The 7,052-nt window shown below is 42.6% G+C and overlaps 1 long non-coding RNA gene across 1 annotated transcript; it reads left to right on the top strand.

The window, feature by feature from the left end:
• Window positions 1-242: 242 nt before the first annotated feature.
• Window positions 243-1,485, top strand: LOC115119503 (uncharacterized). The gene is made up of 3 exons (XR_010464945.1): window positions 243-500; window positions 573-611; window positions 723-1,485. It is a non-coding gene; the product is annotated as an uncharacterized LOC115119503 (long non-coding RNA).
• Window positions 1,486-7,052: the final 5,567 nt, after the last annotated feature.

The raw sequence follows: 7,052 nt of genomic DNA, 5'->3' as shown, positions 1-7,052 counted from the left end.
ATCCTGGGCTGTATCACAACCGGCCGTGATTGGGACTCCCATAGGGTGGCGCACAATTGGTCCAGGTTTGGCCGGTGTAGGTCGTCATTGTAAGTAAGAACTTGTTCTAAACTGACTTGCCTAGTTAAATAAAGGTTCAATCAAATAAATGAAAAGGCCACAGGGGTGGAAGGTGGGCTGAGGAGAACAGCCTCATGTCAACCCCATGAGATGTCACTGGCATGGGGTGGAATTAAAACTGGCATGGGGTGGAATTAAAAGGCCACCGGGGTGGAAGGTGGAGGCTGATGTCAAGAGAACTGGCATGGGGTGGAATTAAAAGGCCACAGGGGTGGAAGGTGGAGGCTGATGTCAAGAGGAACTGGCATGGGGTGGAAGGTGGAGGCTGATGTCAAGAGGACTGGCATGGGGTGGAAGTAAAAGGCCACAGGGGTGGAAGGTGGAGGCTGATGTCAAGAGGACTGGCATGGGGTGGAATTAAAAGACCACAGGGGTGGAAGGTGGAGGCTGATGTCAAGAGAACTGGCATGGGGGGTGGAAGGTGGAATTAAGAGAACTGGCAGGGGTGGAAGGTGGAGGCTGATGTCAAGAGGACTGGCATGGGGTGGAAGGTGGAGGCTGATGTCAAGAGAACTGGCATGGGGTGGAATTAGGGGGGTGGAAAAAGGCTGATGTCAAGAGGACTGGCATGGGGTGGAATTAAAAGGCCACAGGGGTGGAAGGTGGAGGCTGATGTCAAGAGAACTGGCATGGGGTGGAATTAAAAGGCCACCGGGGTGGAAGGTGGAGGCTGATGTCAAGAGAACTGGCATGGGGTGGAATTAGCTGGAGAAAAATACCCAGATCAGTGTGATCTGGGTTTTGAGAAGGTGAGGTAAGATTTGAATGAGGGGAGGAGGATCTTCTGACCACCCAGGTTTTTGGAGCCTGTTCTGGCACCGCATTGAAGTTTGTCAAGTCTGTGTCAGTCCCACTTTACAATACACAGACCTTATACCATGTGTCAGTCCCACTTTACAATACACAGACCTTATACCATGTGTCAGTCCCACTTTACAATACACAGACCTTATACCATATGTGTCAGTCCCACTTTACAATACACAGACCTTATACCATATGTGTCAGTCCCACTTTACAATACACAGACCTTATACCATATAAACTGGATGGTTTGAGCCCTGAATTATGATTGGCTGAAAGCCATGGTAAATCAGACCTTATACAATAGGTATGACATATATTAAATGAACTGCTCTAATTACGTTGGTAACCAGTTTATAACAGCAATAAGGCTCCTCAGGGGTTTGTTCTAAATGACCACTGTACCGCAGTTAAGATCTGAGTCCAGGCACTGCCCTTACCTGTGGTATATTGGCCGTATACCACACCCCCTAGAGTTGTGTGTAAATAACTGGTAATACACATGTTATTACATTGAGTGTGTATTTTCTGAAACGTCTTGGTTGGTGAACAACCATTGAGTTGTACTATAGCCATAGCCACAAGGACTTCACTGTAACGTGTCTTTTCATAATTGCCATGAACCACTTTGGAAAAACTGGTCACATTGATTCTGTCACAAACTGAAATTAGGGGGAACTGTTTGAATTTTAGCAACCAGGAAATGGCGGTGTGATTTCTGCATAGTGCATCTTTAAGTTTAGCAAATGTATTTAGTTTGACGTCATTACTGTTTATAAATGTTCCAATAAAAACATGTGGTTTTAGTTTTTATAAAATCTTTGTCACTCAAATAAATGAGCATTGTTCAAACACATGATATAAACTTCAAGGTTTTAATGTACAAATTTAACCTAACAATCTAACCTAACAATCTAATCTAACAATCTAACCTAACAATTTAACCTAACAATCTAACCTAACAATTTAACCTAACAATTTAACCTAACAATCTAACCTAACAATTTAACCTAACAATCTAACCTAACAATTTAACCTAACAATTTAACCTAACAATCTAACCTAACAATTTAACCTAACAATTTAACCTAACAATCTAACCTAACAATTTAACCTAACAATCTAACCTAACAATTTAACCTAACAATTTAACCTAACAATTTAACCTAACAATCTAACCTAACAATTTAACCTAACAATTTAACCTAACAATTTAACCTAACAATTTAACCTAACAATCTAACCTAACAATTTAACCTAACAATTTAACCTAACAATTTAACCTAACAATCTAACCTAACAATTTAACCTAACAATCTAACCTAACAATTTAACCTAACAATCTAACCTAACAATTTAACCTAACAATTTAACCTAACAATCTAACCTAACAATTTAACCTAACAATCTAACCTAACAATTTCACAACTACCTTATACACACAAGTGTAAAGGGATGAAGAATATGTATATAAAAGATATATGAATGGGTGATGGTACAGAACGGCATAGGCAAGATGCAGTAGATGGTATAGAGTACAGAATATACATATGAGATGAGTAATGTAGGGTATGTAAACATTATATTAAGTGGCATTGTTTAAAGTGGCTAGTGATGCATTTTTCCATTATTAAAGTGGCTGGAGTTGAGTCGGTATGTTGACAGCAGCCACTCAATGTTAGTGGTTGCTGTTTAACAGTCTGATGGCCTTGAGATAGAAGCTGTTTTTCAGTCTCGGTCCCTGCAATGATGCACCTGTACCGACCTGGCCTTCTGGATGATAGCGGGGTGAACAGGCAGTGGCTCGGGTGGTTGTTGTCCTTGATGATCTTTTTGGCCTTCCTGTGACATCGGGTGGTGTAGGTGTCCTGGAGGGCAGGTAGTTTGCCCCCGATGATGCGTTGTGCAGACCTCACTACACTCTGGAGAGCCTTACGGTTATGGGTGGAGCAGTTGCCGTACCAGGCGGTGATACAGCCCGACAGGATGCTCTCGATTGTGCATCTGTAAAAGTTTGTGAGTGCTTTTGGTGACAAGCCGAATTTCTTCAGCCTCCTGAGGTTGAAGAGGCGCTGCTGCGCCTTCTTCACGATGCTGTCTGTGCGGGTGGACCAATTCAGTTTGACCGTGATGTGTACGCCGAGGAACTTAAAACTTACTACCCTCTCCACTACTGTCCCGTTGATGTGGATAGGGGGGTGCTCCCTCTGCTGTTTCCTGAAGTCCACGATCATCTCCTTAGTTTTGTTGACGTTGAGTGTGAGGTTATTTTCCTGACACCACACTCCAAGGGCCCTCACCTCCTCCCTGTAGGCCATCTCGTCGTTTTTGGTAATCAAGCCTACTACTGTAGTGTCGTCTGCAAACTTGATGATTGAGTTGGAGGCGTGCATGGCCACGCAGTCGTGGGTGAACAGGGAGTACATGAGAGGGCTCAGAACGCACCCGTGTGGGGCCCCAGTGAGGAGATGTTGTTAGCTACCCTCACCACCTGGGGGGCGGCCGTCAGGAAGTCCAGTACCCAATTGCACAGGGCGGGGTCAAGACCCAGAGCTTGATGATAAGTTTGGAGGGTACTATGGTGTTAAATGCTGAGCTGTAGTCGATGAACAGCATTCTTACATAGGTTTTCCTCTTGTCCATCTGGGTTAGGGCAGTGTGGTTGCAATTGCGTCTGTGGACCTATTGGGGTGGTAAGCAAATTGGAGTGGGTCTAGGGTGTCAGGTAGGATGGAGGTGATATGGTCCTTGACTAGTCTCTCAAAGCACTTGATGACGGAAGTGAGTGCTACGGGGCGGTAGTTGTTTAGCTCAGTTACCTTAGCTTTCTTGGGAACAGGAACAATGGTGGCCCTCTTGAAGCATGTGGGATCAACAGACTGGGATAGGGAGAGATTGGATATGTCTGTAAACTCACCAGCGAGACATATCTAGGATCAACTCCCGGTGCCGACAGAGATGGCCGCCTCGCTTCGCGTTCCTAGGAAACTATGCAGTATTTTGTTTTTTTACGTGTTATTTCTTACATTGGTACCCCAGGTCATCTTAGGTTTCATTACATACAATGCATTACCGGGGGCAGACAACCCACCCTCCAGGACCCCTACAGCACCCGATGTCACAGGAAGGCCAAAATTATCATCATGGACATCAACCACCTGAGCCACTGCCTGTTCACCCCACTATCATCCAGGCGAGGTCAGAACAGGTGCATCAAAGCTGGGACCGAGAGACTGAAAAACAGCTTCTATCTCAAGGCCATTAGACTGCCATCACTAGCACAGAGAGGCTGCTGCCTATAGGCATAGACTAGAAATCACTGGCCACTTTAAGGAATGGAACACAATAATGTTTACATATCTATCATTACTCATCTCATGTGTATATACTGCATTCTATACTATTGTACGGTATCTCATTCACTTAATAATGCTTACATATCTATCATTACTCATCTCATATGTATATACTCTATTCTATACTATTCTACTGTATCTTAGTCACTTAATAATGATTACATATCTATCATTACTAATCTCATATGTCTATACTGTATTCTATACTATTCTACTGTATCTCATTCACTTAATAATGCTTACATATCTATCATTACTCATCTCATATGTATATACTGTATTCTATACTATTCTACTGTATCTCATTCACTTAATAATGCTTACATATCTATCATTACTCATCTCATATGTATATACTGTATTCTATACTATTCTACGGTATCTCATTCACTTAATAATGCTTACATATCTATCATTACTCATCTCATATGTATATACTGTATTCTATACTATTCTACTGTATCTCATTCACTTAATAATGCTTACATATCTATCATTACTCATCTCATATGTATATACTGTATTCTATACTATTCTACGGTATCTCATTCACTTAATAATGTTTACATATCTATCATTACTCATCTCATGTGTTTATACTGTATTATATACTATTCTACGGTATCTCATTCACTTAATAATGCTTACTTATCTTGCATTACTCATCTCATATGTAGGTATAGAAAAACAGTATCTTAGACTGTTCTGCTCGTACATATGTACAGTTGAAGTCGGATGTTTACATACACTTAGGTTGGAGTCAGTAAAACTCGTTTTTCAACCACTCCAACAATATTCTTGTTAACAAACTATAGTTTTGGCAAGTCGGTTAGGACATCTACTTTGTGCATGACACAAGTAATTTTTCCAACAACTGTTTACAGACATTATTTCAGTTAAACAGCTTGAAAAATTCCAGAAAATGTCATGGCTCTAGAAGTTTCTGATAGGCTAATTGACATCATTTGAGTCAATTGGAGGTGTACCTGTGGATGTATTTCAAGGCCGACCTACAAACTCAATGCCTCTTTGCTTGACCTCATAGGAAAATCAAAAGAAATCAGCCAAGACCCCAGAATTTTTTTTGTAGATCTCCACAAGTCTGGTTCATCCTTGGGAGAAATTTCCAAACGTCTGAAGGTACCACGTTCATCTGTACAAACAATAGTACGCAAGTATAAACACCATGGGACCACACAGCCGTGTATGTAAAATGTTCTTTACATACAAGCTTACCCAATACCAAAATGATGGATCTTTCTTGTCTTATTTACAAATGCCTGCACACAGCATGCCAGATATGAAGACCTAATGTTCAGAACCTTAAATACAGTATAAAGCCTCTACTTCTGCAACAACAGCAGCTCAAAAGCTAGATTGAAACAGCGGATACGCATTTTGTTGAATGAACAGATCATTGAGAAATTGCTGATCGTAAGTTGTGTCAAATAGACCAACCACAGCTGATTCCAATCTCAATCGGAGACATAGCCAGGTGTTGAAGTTCTTTCAATTACATGGACATACGCAGTACAAAGAGGACTCTTTGGATTGATTTTGTTCAATGTGGATACAGAACAACACAGAGGAGCAGAGAGAGAAAAAATGATGTCTGGATAAGGGAGAGGCGTAGCTGGACCAGGGAGAGGAGTAGCTGGACCAGGGAGAGGAGTAGCTGGACAAGGGAGAGGAGTAGCTGGACCAGGGAGAGGAGTAGCTGGACAAGGGAGAGGCGTAGCTGGACCAGGGAGAGGAGTAGCTGGACCAGGGAGAGGAGTAGCTGGACCAGGGAGAGGAGTAGCTGGACAAGGGAGAGGAGTAGCTGGACCAGGGAGAGGAGTAGCTGGACCAGGGAGAGGAGTAGCTGGACCAGGGAGAGGAGTAGCTGGACAAGGGAGAGGAGTAGCTGGACCAGGCAGAGGAGTAGCTGGACAAGGGAGAGGAGTAGCTGGACCAGGCAGAGGAGTAGCTGGATAAGGGAGAGGAGTAGCTGGACCAGGCAGACTGCCAGGAGTGGATGAGGCAGGCCAAGCGTTTCTATCCAAGGTGCAGACACGTCTCAGCTGAAGACTCCCAGGAGTGGATGAGGCAGGCCAAGCGGTATATAACAAAGTATTGAGATAAAAAATTATTTAGTCAGCCACTAATTGTGCAAGTTCTCCCACTTAAAAAAGATGAGAGAGGCCTGTAATTTTCATCATAGGTACACTTCAACTTCAAATAAATTCATTACAAAACCTACAATGTGATTTTCTGGATTTTTTTTCTTCTCATTTTGTCTGTCATAGTTGAAGTGTACCTATGATGAAAATTACAGGCCTCTCTCATCTTTTTAAGTGGGAGAACTTGCACAATTGGTGGCTGACTAAATACTTTTTGCCCCACTTTATATCCTTGTAAGGCTATGTCTGAATTGACAGATGCACTGTAGGACATTATTGAGGGGGAATGGTCTAAGGTCTACACCACAGGTCAGTAAAATACTTTTCCAGTAGTGGTCTCTCTAACTTTAGACTGATTAAAAATGTATTGCTTTGACAAAGACCGATTTGATGTCGAAATGCGTCAGCAGAGGTGGGACCAAGTCATTATTATTCAGTCTCAAGGTTGGAGTGTCAAGTCAAGTCCCAAGTAGAACGGGTTGAGTCAAGTCCCAAGTAGAACGGGTTGAGTCAAGTCCCAAGTAGAACGGGTTGTCAAGTCCCAAGTAGAACGGGTTGAGTCAAGTCCCAAGTAGAACGGGTTGAGTCAAGTCCCAAGTAGAACGGGTTG

Source organism: Oncorhynchus nerka, linkage group LG10 (assembly GCF_034236695.1).
Source record: "Oncorhynchus nerka isolate Pitt River linkage group LG10, Oner_Uvic_2.0, whole genome shotgun sequence".
NCBI lineage: Eukaryota > Metazoa > Chordata > Actinopteri > Salmoniformes > Salmonidae > Oncorhynchus > Oncorhynchus nerka.
The sequence above is the reverse complement of the archived record's forward strand: the minus strand, read 5'-3'. Positions and strand labels throughout refer to the sequence as shown.